Consider the following 12,708-nt stretch of genomic DNA (forward strand, 5'->3'; position numbering starts at 1 on the left):
AAAGGTCCACAACATGGAAAAAAAAAACTTTTTGTACCATTTAACAGATTTACGCACAGATGCAACAGAGTTTAATAGCATATTGGAGTGCTCTGCTGCTCCCTTATTTGCATTGTAATCAACTACACACTGCGGCTTCATTACTTTTTCGCCAGTCGTCCTGTTTGTCTTACCGTGTCATGCATTTCTGTAGTCTTGCAGGTAGTTAGCATGATCACTTCTCTCTTTGTGCACCACTTGATGGCAAGCATTGCATCAGTAGACATAAACTCAACTTCTCCTCATTTCAGTTTCTTTTGTAGCTTTGGAAAGTGGTGCCTGTTCCTACGTACAGTACCACATGCTGCTATTCTCTGGTTCTGAAGCCAGAGGAACAAGGCTGGACTTGTATACCAATTGTTGACACACAGAGTATATCCATGTTGACAGTGTGGCTTCGTTAGTGTTGCCACAATATCACTAGATTTCCCCAAATTATGGGCTTCAATTTGTGTTGTTGTGCCTGTGTATACAATGAAATCCATGACGTATCCAGTTTTACAGTCGCGCAACATGAATGAATGTTTTGATTCCAAATCTACTTCGTTTCAAAGGAAAGTATTGTTTAAAAGATAAGCGACCTTTGAACAATAATAGGCTTTCATCAACACAGTTTTCTGTATGGATTAAATGCACTGCGGAACTGGATCAATTATTTTCCTAATTTTAAACAAACTTGTCATCTCCATGATTGGCCGAATTGTCACTAAAATGCAACATTCTCAAAAGTAACATAAAACGGTCTCGGGACATAACTTCGCCATGAGAAGCCAAATACCAATTAAGCTATAAATTCCTCAAGACCTGTATCTTTCCAGGTGGATAGTCGAGAACGAACTGATTCCGATGTATTTGCCATCGTGAAAGTGAAAAATCTGTTCGTTTCAAATGCTATAAATTTCAACAGATCTTCTGATAGAGATAGCATCAAAAAGGACAGAATGCTTGAATCAGGCACTAGTTGGCAACTATGCCCTGAAGATGAGTCATCAAATGCATGAAGTGCTGGACTGAAATCACGTTTTTGCAAACAAATTTCTCATTCTCGCTATGGTGTGGACTTTTACAGATCGATTCATCTTCACTTCCAGCAGATAGCTAAACGGCACCACACAAGCAGAATGCATATCATCACATGAACCAGCTAGCACAAATATCAAACAGCATCTGCGAAATCCATAGCAGAGTGTTTCCCAGATAGCAGGGACAGCAGCACAGAACAATAAATAGGGTACATCCATCCCAGGGAGTGCACGGGTCAAAAGAACTTGCGACGGGCCGGCATGCAGCCCTGAGCAATTATTGTTGTCCGCAGGCCCACAGGCAGTGGAACTGGCTGCGGTATAAGCCATCATTAGGACTCAAGTACCAGCCAGGTTGCGCGGTGAATGCCGTCTGCAGGGCCCACGGAAAAGCCCACTTCAGCTGCAGACAACGTCCGCAGGCCCAGCGGCAAGGTGGAGTGCTGCGGCATATCACGTCTGCAGTACTCAAAGGGTTAAGTGGTGTGTACCCTATACCGACAGCTCTACCTCCCACAAGCATTACACCAGAGCAACTAGTGCCCTGATAAATTGTTTCATTCATGCATTTTTATGGGCATTATCTTTCCAACTTGGGCTTCAATAAATGATGTGCAGTATAAGTAACTCGAAAGTGATTAAATTTTCAATATTTACATGCAGAAAATAAAGCCATTTCAAACTACTTCTGATGAAATAGTTCATCTGGATACAATTTGCTATGAAATAGTCTGTTAGATGATTTTGTGTTAGCTGTATGTGCAGTAAATTGTAGTCTTGAAAGGTTTAAAGATATCAGAATTTCATATTTCGCTATGTCAGAATACCAAGTGCTTCATTAATATCTGTACAGCAATTTAGTGCTGTACACAGATTATGACCACACCTCCAGTTTTGTTATCTGCTGTTGGCGTGAATAATACATGACCTAATATGCTGGCTTGACTTGTTAAGATATCATATGTGTCAGTCATACACTAGTACTCTAAATCCCATACATGTATTACAGAACTGATCCTTAAAGAATGAGATTTTCACTCTGCAGCGGAGTGTGCGCTGATATGAAACTTCCTGGCAGATTAAAACTGTGTGCCCGACCGAGACTCGAACTCGGGACCTTTGCCTTTCGCGGGCAAGTGCTCTACCATCTGAGCTACTGAAGCATGACTCACGCCCGGTACTCACAGCTTTACTTCTGTCAGTATCTCGTCTCCTACCTTCCAAACCTTACAGAAGCTCTCCTGCGAACCTTGCAGAACTAGCACTCCTGGATCTATACATGAGCTCAAGTTTGTTGTCTTTCTAGTTATTGTCTCTCTAATTTTGAAAGTAGTTCATTGAAGGAAGATTTGGACATTCTAGTATAATTAAAACACGTATCTTCATATTTTCTCAACGCCTTTTACAAGATGACAAAACTCCTTTGGGATTTTTTCTGCAGGGAAGGGTGTGCCCAGTATGTGCATTTCCTGCTTTTGGGCTGTCTTTCCTTCTTCAAATGGCGCAATCTAAACAAGCAAATTCCATTCCTCTGCTGTGTTCTGATCAAAACAACAGATAGAACTGCCGTGGGACCCACAGAAGAGTTCACAAATCTAGTCCACACCCACTACTTTTGGCAGACCAGTGCATTGTAACATGCAGAAATCATAGAACCATCTGCCACAAACTGTGGTGGTTGGTGGGCCAATGCATTGTAGTCAGCAGTAGCGCTCACATACCGTGGCAAGCCAGTGCATTATTGCCTTGTAGTTGCTCGCAACAGTCACCAGCACTGTCAGCTTAGTTTGTGCAGATAGTATAGGCTTGGGAACAACCATCATAATCCTGAGTGCAGCATTTAGTTAACAAAAGTCACTTTTTCTCTATTGCACATATTATATCCTCTTTTATTCCTAATACACATTGCTCTTTTATTCCATGAAAACCCAAAAATGTGGCATTTATCTTCATGTCACAAGGCTTTCCAGTGACATCATGTAAAATAGTGACATCTAAATATCTTAGTTTGATCTCTTTTTGCAATGTCCTGTGTTATATCTATAATAATAGAAAAGAATGAGGCAGCTTTAATGTCATTAATAATTTTTTTCAACTATACAGGATAGGTCATTTAAAACTAATTTTGAATTGAAGGGCTAAGGTAATTATGCATATATTTTGGTTTATTTATTAGATCATGTAACACTGGGTCATACTTTGCACAAAGTTTGATAACCGCTACAAAGTTTCTGCTGTTTGATTTACCAATTTCCTTCCTATGTCCCTGAAAAAGCTACCTTATTGGATGCCAGAGTTAATGTCATATTCACGATACACTCAAGAACTTCAACTGTGTTTTCTTATGTCACAAATTGAAACCAATGTTTCCTTAATATAAATCTTTTGTGTATTTGCTTCAATTCTGATAGGGAATTAGCAACTTTTTAGCTTAACAGATTATCATCAGAAAATCATTACACCAGCCATAATGCAGACCCAGTGTGAATGCTGATCTCAAACATGAGATGAGATGGTTGATGTTCATAAGTAGCTGGAAACTGCCCGACTACTTTCAAACAACTGACAGCTGCTGCGAATTGGTGTGTTGGAGGAGCTGCCAAGAGACATGTACTGGTGGTTCAGTACCAGAGATACCTCAAGTACTATCCTCTCCTGTGGATCTTGTCTTCTCTGTACAAAGTACAGGATCTGTCATTAGTCATCTACTTGACTGCAAGTGGCATGTCAATGTTTGACCTAGGCATCCTGTATGAGGTGCATTCAAGTTCTAAGGCCTCCGATTTTTTTTTTCTCCGGACTGGAAAGAGATAGAAACATGCGCATTGTTTTAAAATGAGACCGCGTTCATTGTTGATACGTCCCAGAGATGGCAGCACCGTACGGCAGATGGAATTTTACCGCCGGCGGCGAGAATGAGAACTGTTTTAAATACTTAAAATGGCGACGTTTTCCTTACTTGAACAGCGTGCAATCATTCGTTTTCTAAATTTGCGTGGTGTGAAACCAATTGAAATTCATCGACTGTTGAAGGAGACATGTGGTGATGGAGTTATGGATGTGTCGAAAGTGTGTTCGTGGGTGCGACAGTTTAATGAAGGCAGAACATCATGTGACAACAAACCGAAACAACCTTGGGCTCGCACAAGCCGGTCTGATGACATGATCGAGAAAGTGGAGAGAATTGTTTTGGGGGATCGCCGAATGACTGTTGAGCACATCACCTCCAGAGTTGGCATTTCTGTGGGTTCTGTGCACACAATCCTGCATGATGACCTGAAAATGTGAAAAGTGTCATCCAGGTGGGTGCCACGAATGCTGACGGACGACCACATGGCTGCCTGTGTGGCATGTTGCCAAGCAATTTTGACGTGCAACGACAGCATGAATGGGACTTTCTTTTCATCGGTTGTGAAAATGGATGAGACGTGGATGCCATTTCTCAATCCAGAAACAAAGTGCCAGTCAGCTCAATGGAAGCACACAGATTCACTGCCACCAAAAAAATTTCGGGTAACCGCCAGTGCTGAAAAAATGCTGGTGTCCATGTTCTGGGACAGCGAGGGCGTAATCCTTACCCATTGCATTCCAAAGGGCACTATGGTAACAGGTGCATCCTACGAAAATGTTTTGAAGAACAAATTCCTTCCTGCACTGCAACAAAAACGTCCGGGTAGGGCTGCGCGTGTGCTGTTTCACCAAGACAACGCACCCACACATCGAGCTAACGTTACGCAACAGTTTCTTCGTGATAACAACTTTGAAGTGATTCCTCATGGTCCCTACTCACCTGACCTGGCTCCTAGTGACTTTTGGCTTTTTCCAACAATGAAAGATACTCTCCGTGGCCGCACATTCACCAGTTGTGCTGCTATTGCCTCAGCGATTTTCCAGTGGTCAAAACAGACTCCTAAAGAAGCCTTCGCCGCTGCCATGGAATCATGGCGTCAGCGTTGTGAAAAATGTGTACGTCTGCAGGGCGATTACATCGAGAAGTAACGCCAGTTTCATCGATTTCAGGTGAGTAGTTAATTAGAAAAAAATCGGAGGCCTTGGAACTTGAATGCACCTTGTATAGGGTGGAAGGAGACTAGGGAGGACTCTGGGTGTTGTACCGAATCATCCTAACCAGCAAGTTTGAGGTCCTGTGTTTCACTGAAACTGAAGCTGAGCCAATGGGACTCAGTTCACCTATTTTTGGGGAAACCTGATTTTTCTGGCATCAAGAGGAGGCAACAGCAAAAGGATAGAGGTCTATTAACAGTGCAGTTCAAATGTACAGTGACTGATGGTACCCTAAAAATGGCAGCAAGGACACCAGGTGCACTCAGTGTGTACGTCTGAGGGCCTCATTCAACATGTTGAAGAGGCTATTCTAGCAGCCATTAAGAGAACAAGGTGCAACCAACTGCAAATTGTAGCGGACTTTGGCACAAATGATGCCTTTCATCTGGGCTCTGAGGCCACATCCCGAGAAAGTCTATTAACAAAATATTAAGAACCAGCATTAAATGATTACTCTGGGAGTCTACAACACCTAAGTTTGCTCACATAGAGACCGTGAGGATACAATCAGAATAATTACTCCATGCACAGAGGCATTCAAACAATCATTCCTCCTGCACTCCATGCTTGACTGGAACAGGAAGAAACCCTAATAACCAGTGCAATGGGATATACCCTCTGCCATGCACTTTATGGTGGTTTGCAGAGTATAGATGTAGATGTCACATTATACTTTTAGTTAACCACTTCAAATCTTGAATCCCTTCCTTCCAAGCTGATGACAATTTTTGTCCTCTAAAGTGGCAACACAGTTTACAGTAAACAGTCATTTTTAAGCGGCATCAGTATTGTTAATAACACTGCACAATAATATTGTGCAATATTATTAAGATTCTTCCTAGACTCCCCAATAACACTATCAATAATATTGTGCAATAATTCTGTGGTTCGGAATATTGTATGACAAATTGCTCTACTTTGTTGCAAGCAGAGAAAAAGGTGGCTGAAAAATTGGTTCAAGTAGCATCTTAGATCTGTCATGAAGGCTTGTCGAAAGAATTTACTTGAACGGAAAAAAAGAAATCATAACTTTTTGTGTGCTGATCACCCTACACCCAGATAAATTTATGCAGACACCCATATTCCCATAATCAAAAACCAAAATAATGCAGTGAGAGATGCAAATTAATCAAATCAGCACCTATCTGTTATGCTACAATACTTTGCTACTGGCAACCCTTTCTAATGCTTGAAATTTGCAAGTGCAGTTTCACCTTACTATGTTTGAGACATAGTTATGGAAAAGTGTCATGCAATGATACGTGCACTGTATCTGGCTAAGTAATGTATACATAGAGATAAATATCTATATATTCTTTCATTCATAACTTTGCATTAGTTAAATTTTTAAAAAGATTTTCATTTGTGGCCATTCTCAGTGTTTTCTAAGCAATGGATGAACTATATGATTTATCATTCTTAGCACATCTGTTTTTATACTTATCTGCCATAACACCCCACAATGCCAGCAACGATTTATACATGTGATGTTCTCAAATAATAAAGCTCTTTCGTCTTGTTTTAAACTCACTTTCCACAACAACAACAACAACAACAACAACAACAACACCTAATCTAACATAATTCCTCCTCTGTGGTCTATATAGCACACGAGAGATTAGCAAGGACTCTGTCACCATTAATATTAAAAACAGTCATAGGTTGCACAGTGTTATTTATTAACTTGAGAACAAAGGGTGTTGCCTCAGCAGAACGTGGTGCAACCTACAACTGTTTTTGATAATGGCCATAATAAGAAGTGCTCAATCACCATTCCACGATAGTATGAAACAAAATTTTATTGTCAGTACTGGCCACATTCGGCACAATATTTCCGGGGATGGCAAACAATATAGTGCAATATTTCCTGATGTGCAATAATATTGAATGTGTGTGGCTGAGATTGAGAGTCTGTGCAATAATATTGAGAACATAAATAACTTTTCAAATGTGTCGCACTGCCCAGAAAAATTGAGCTGTCTGTGAGCAGTTGATGGTCTCTCACATGCTACACAAGTTACGGAAGTTGGTTGTTGTTTGGAAAATGAGTGGAAAATAAGATGAAAAAACATTATTATTAGAGTGAATCAAAATATATGAATGATTGCCAGCATTGTGGTATGTTACAGCAGCTGATGAATCATATGATTTGTTGCTCACAAAATAGAGGAAATTGTCGTGAAGGAAGAGGTTTCAAAACAATTTAATTAATGAAAAGTAATGAATAAAAGGATACATAGATATTAATAATTCCTGTGTATACAGTACATTACTGTAAGTGTAAGGTGAAACTGCACTTGGAAATTTCAAGTCTTTGGAAGAACTGCCAGTAGCAAGGTACTGCAGCATAATAAATAAGTGCCGACTTGGTGGAAATGCATCTCTCATTGTATTTTTTTGTTTTTTGATGGCAAGTGGGGAAAGGGGGGGGGCAAGTGTCTATATGTGAGGATGCCAATATGAGGAGAACCATTTTGAATAATGTATCAAATGTTGGCTCATGAACACGAAAAAGTTATGATCTTTTTTTCCAGTCAACTTCAATTCTTTCAAGTTTTCATATGTGATCTTTGACACTCATTGAACTGATTTTGCTTCCACCCTTTTTTCTGCTTGCAACAAAATAGAGTAATTATCACAGCAGCTGCCAGCATCTTAATCGTCCAATATTCCAAACCACAGTCTCATTGCACAGTGTTATTGAGCTGTCTATGGAAAATTGTACAATATTATTGACCATCTAGGCACCATGAAAGTTTCTGATTTTACTGATATTATTGCACAACCTCTCAATATCAGCCCTAGCTGATCAATATTATTGCACAGCAAGAAATATTGTACAATATTATTGAGTGTCTTAAAACAACCTTTATCTTCAAATCTTTGTCCAGTCAATGAGATTTTTCTATAACATTTAGTGGAACAGCAACTGCTTTTCCTGCTTAGCATATTTGGGGATTAGACCCAATGGCTTATAAAGATTTTGTCAAATGAATAACTTTTTAGTTGTGCTGTTTGAGAGTTTCGCGACATCAAAATGGCTTCAGTACTTCACGGGTGTTGTGTGGGATAATGTTGTGAAAGCTACACTATATTTCAATGAGACAGCTGCTCATCACCTTTGGGTGCTTACTGACATGTCAGTCAACAAATGAACATCATGCATCGTGATAAAGTAGAGTTGTAATAGAACCATATATATATATATATATATATATATATATATATATATATATATATATATAGTGGATCATTTAACTAATAAGTATTATCATTAATCAGAAACAGTAAAATTCTTTTGTCAATGGTAGGCTATCTCCATGAAGATGTTTTTGTATGGCAGTAAACATTGCTTAGAGATTGCAGTGAACATCTGCACAATCCACGTCCATCCCAGTGGTTTAAATTCATACAACAATGAGTTAGTGAGCTGGACAAGTAATACAAAGACCATGACAAAGAGAGGAGAAGTGAAGAAAAGAATTTCCGCTTTGCTCAGTATTGACAACAAATGTTCGGTTTCCACTTCATAGGCCCATCGACATCTTCTATGGTAGCAGTAAGGAAGTAAGTTTAGTGTTTATGTCTGGTCGACAGCTAAGGTCATTAGAGATGGAGATTTGGCAGTATATTTTTATTAATGGAAGGGAAGGAAGTGGGTGTGGGCTTTTCAAGGAACCATTCCAGCATTCGCCTAGAGTGAACTGGGAAACCATGGAAAACCAATACCTGTATGGTCAGCTCTGGGGTTGTATCCGGGTCTCTTGAGTGTGAGTCTAGTGCTTCAGGCACTACGCCACCCTGCTTAATACGATGGTAGAAATGACAGAAAAAAAGTGCGGAATAGGAATGTGAATGTTCAAATGTAATCCTTATCAATGGTAATGAATCTGAAATTAAATTATGTATGTTGTAATAGTGTTAGATTGCTAAGGTAGGCAGTGGGGCATTTAGAATACTTTATAGACGATTTTCAGTTAGAGTACTAAACTGTATAAATTCACATAAATCTTAATTAGTATGAATAAACTTTAATGCTTCCTATCTTGTGTGAACCTAATAGATCTCATTGGAGGTCCTGCATTTACGAAATGTAGTCCATGTTAATTCCTTCAATGAAAAAGAGAGAGAGAACAAGAACTGTGATGCAGTACAACTTTTGTTAAGACGTATTGAATGCATGCTTTTATAATAGGATGTACGTTAACACATACTGACATCAGCAGTAGCAGCAAACTGCACAATAACTGTTGTTGTAAGCAGCATATTTGGCAGAGACACCGTACTAGGGCCCCCCACCTCCCCCCCCCCCCCCCCCCCCCCCTCCTATGAAACACGGACATTGGTGTTGGTGGGGAGACTTGCGTGCCTCATTGATACAGATTGCTGTACTGTAGGTGCAACCACAACGGAGGGGTATCTGTTGGGAGGCCAGACAAACGTGTGGTTCCTGAAGAGGGGCTGCAGCCTTTTCAGTAGTTGCAGGGGCAACAGTCTGGATGATTGACTGATCTGGCCTTGTAACACTAACCAAAATAGCCTTGCTGTTCTGGTACTGTGAATGGCTGAAAGCATGGGGAAACTACAGCCGTAATTTTTCCTGAGGGCATGCAGCTTTACTGTATGGTTAAATGATGATGGCGTCCTCTTGGGTAAAATATTCCGGAGGTAAAATAGTCCCCCATTCGGATCTCCGGGCGGGGACTACACAGGAGAACGTTGTTATCAGGAGAAAGAAAACTGGCATTCTACAGATCGGAGCGTGGAATGTCAGATCCCTTAATCGGGCAGGTAGATTAGAAAATTTAAAAAAGGGAAATGGATAGGTTAGAGTTAGATATAGTGGGAATTAGTGAAGTTCGGTGGCAGGAGGAACAAGACTTTTGGTCAGGTGAATACATGGTTATAAATACAAAATCAAATAGGGGTAATGCAGGAGTAGGTTTAATAATGAATAAAAAAATAGGAGTGAGGGTAAGCTACTACAAACAGCATAGTGAACACATTATTGTGGCCAAGATAGACACGAAGTCCACGCCTACTACAGTAGTACAAGTTTATATGCCAACTAGCTCTGCAGATGATGAAGAAATTGATTAAATGTATGAGGAGATAAAAGAAATTATTCGAATAGTGAAGGGAGACGAAAATTTAATAGTCATGGGTGACTGGAATTCAAGCATAGGAAAAGGGAGAGAAGGAAACATAGTAGGTGAATATGGATTGGGGCTAAGAAATGAAAGAGGAAGCCGTCTGGTAGAATTTTGCGCAGAGCATAACTTAATCATAGCTAACACTTGGATCAAGAATCATGAAAGAAGGTTGTATACATGGAAGAACCCTGGAGATACTAATAGGTAGCAGATAGATTATATAATGGTAAGACAGAGATTTAGGAACCAGGTTTTAAATTGTAAGGCATTTCCAGGGGCAGATGTGGACTCTGACCAAAATCTGTTGGTTATGAACTGTAGATTACAACTGAAAAAATTGCAAAAAGGTGGGAATTTAAGTAGATGGGACCTGGGACCTGGATAAACCGACTAAACCAGAGGTTGTACAGAGTTTCAGGGAGAGCATAAGGGAACAATTGATAGGAATGTGGGAAAGAAATACAGTAGAAGAAGAATGAGGGATGAAATAGTGAAGGCAGCAGAGGATCAAGTAGGTAAAAAGACAAGGGCTAGTAGAAATCCATGGGTAACAGAAGAGATACTGAAATTAATTGATGAAAGGAGAAAATACAAAAATGCAGTGAATGAAGCAGGCAAAAAGGAATACAAATGTCTCAAAAATGAGATCGACAGGAAGTGCGAAATGGCTAAGCAGGGATGGCTAGAGGACAAATGTAAGGATGCAGAGGCTTATCTCACTAGGGTTAAGATAGATACTGCTTATAGGAAAATTAAAGAGACCTTTGGAGAAAATAGAACGACTTGTATGAATATCAAGAGCTCAGATGGATACCCAGTTATAAGCAAAGAAGGGAAAGCAGAAAGGTGGAACGTGTATATAGAGGGTCTATACAAGGGGGATGTACTTGAGGACAATATTATGGAAATGGAAGAGGATGTAGACGAAGATGAAATGGGAGATATGATACTGCATGAAGAGTTCGACAGAGCACTGAAAGACCTGAGTCGAAACAAGGCCCCCGGAGTAGACAACATTCCATTAGAACTACTGACAGCCTTGGGAGAGCCAGTCCTGACAAAACTCTACCATCTGGTGAGCAAGATGTATGAGACAGGCGAAATACCCTCAGACTTCAAGCAGAATATAATAATTCCAATCCCAAAGAAAGCAGGTGCTGACAGATGTGAAAATTACCGAACTATCAGTTTAATAAGTCACAGCTGCAAAATACTAATGCGAATTCTTTACAGACGAATGGAAAAACTGATAGAAGCCGACCTCGGGGAAGTTCAGTTTGGATTCCGTAGAAATGTTGGAACACGTGAGGCAATACTGACCCTACGACTTATCTTAGAAGAAAGATTAAGGAAAGGCAAACCTATGTTTCTAGCATTTGTAGACTTAGAGAAAGCTTTTGACAATGTTGATTGGAATACTCTCTTTCAAATTCAGAAGGTGGCAGGGGTAAAATACAGGGAGCGAAAGGCTATTTACAATTTGCACAGAAAGCAGATGGCAGTTGTAAGAGTCGAGGGGTATGAAAGGGAAGCATTGGTTGGGAAGGGAGTGAGACAGGGTTGTAGCCTATCCCCGATGTTATTCAATCTGTATATTGAGCAAGCAATAAAGGAAATAAAAGAAAAGTTTGGAGTAGGAATTAAAATCCATGGAGTAGAAATAAAAACTTTGAGGTTCACCAATGACATTGTAATTCTGTCAGAGACAGCAAAGGACTTGGAAGAGCAGTTGAACGGAATGGACAGTGTCTTGAAAGGAGGGTATAAGATGAACATCAACAAAAGCAAAACGAGGATAGCGGAATTAAGTTGGGTGGTGCTGAGGGAATTAGATTAGGAAATGAGACACTTAAAGTAGTAAAGGAGTTTTGCTATTTGGGAGCAAAATAACTGATGATGGTCGAAGTAGAGAGGATATAAAATGTAGACTGGCAATGGCAAGGAAAGTGTTTCTGAAGAAGAGAAAGCTGTTAACATCGAGTATTGATTTAAGTGTCAGGAAGGCCTGTTTGAAAGTATTTGTATGGAGTGTAGCCATGTATGGAAGTGAAATATGGAGGATAAGTAGCTTAGACAAGAAGAGAATAGAAGCTTTCGAAATGTGGTGCTACAGAAGAATGCTGAAGATTAGATGGGTAGATCACATAACTAATGAGGAGGTATTGAATAGAATTGGGGAGAAGAGGAGTTTGTGGCACAACTTGACTAGAAGAAGGAATCGGTTGGTAGGACATGTTCTGAGGCATCAAGGGATCACCAATTTAGTACTGGAGGGCAGTGTGGAGGGTAAAAATTGCAGAGGGAGACCAAGAGATGAATACACTAAGCAGATTCAGAAGGATGTAGGCTGCAGTAGGTACTGGAAGATGAATAAGCTTGTACAGGATAGAGTAGCATGGAGAGCTGCATCAAACCAGTCTCAGGACTGA

Source organism: Schistocerca americana, chromosome 2 (assembly GCF_021461395.2).
Source record: "Schistocerca americana isolate TAMUIC-IGC-003095 chromosome 2, iqSchAmer2.1, whole genome shotgun sequence".
Classification (NCBI taxonomy): Eukaryota; Metazoa; Arthropoda; class Insecta; order Orthoptera; family Acrididae; genus Schistocerca; species Schistocerca americana.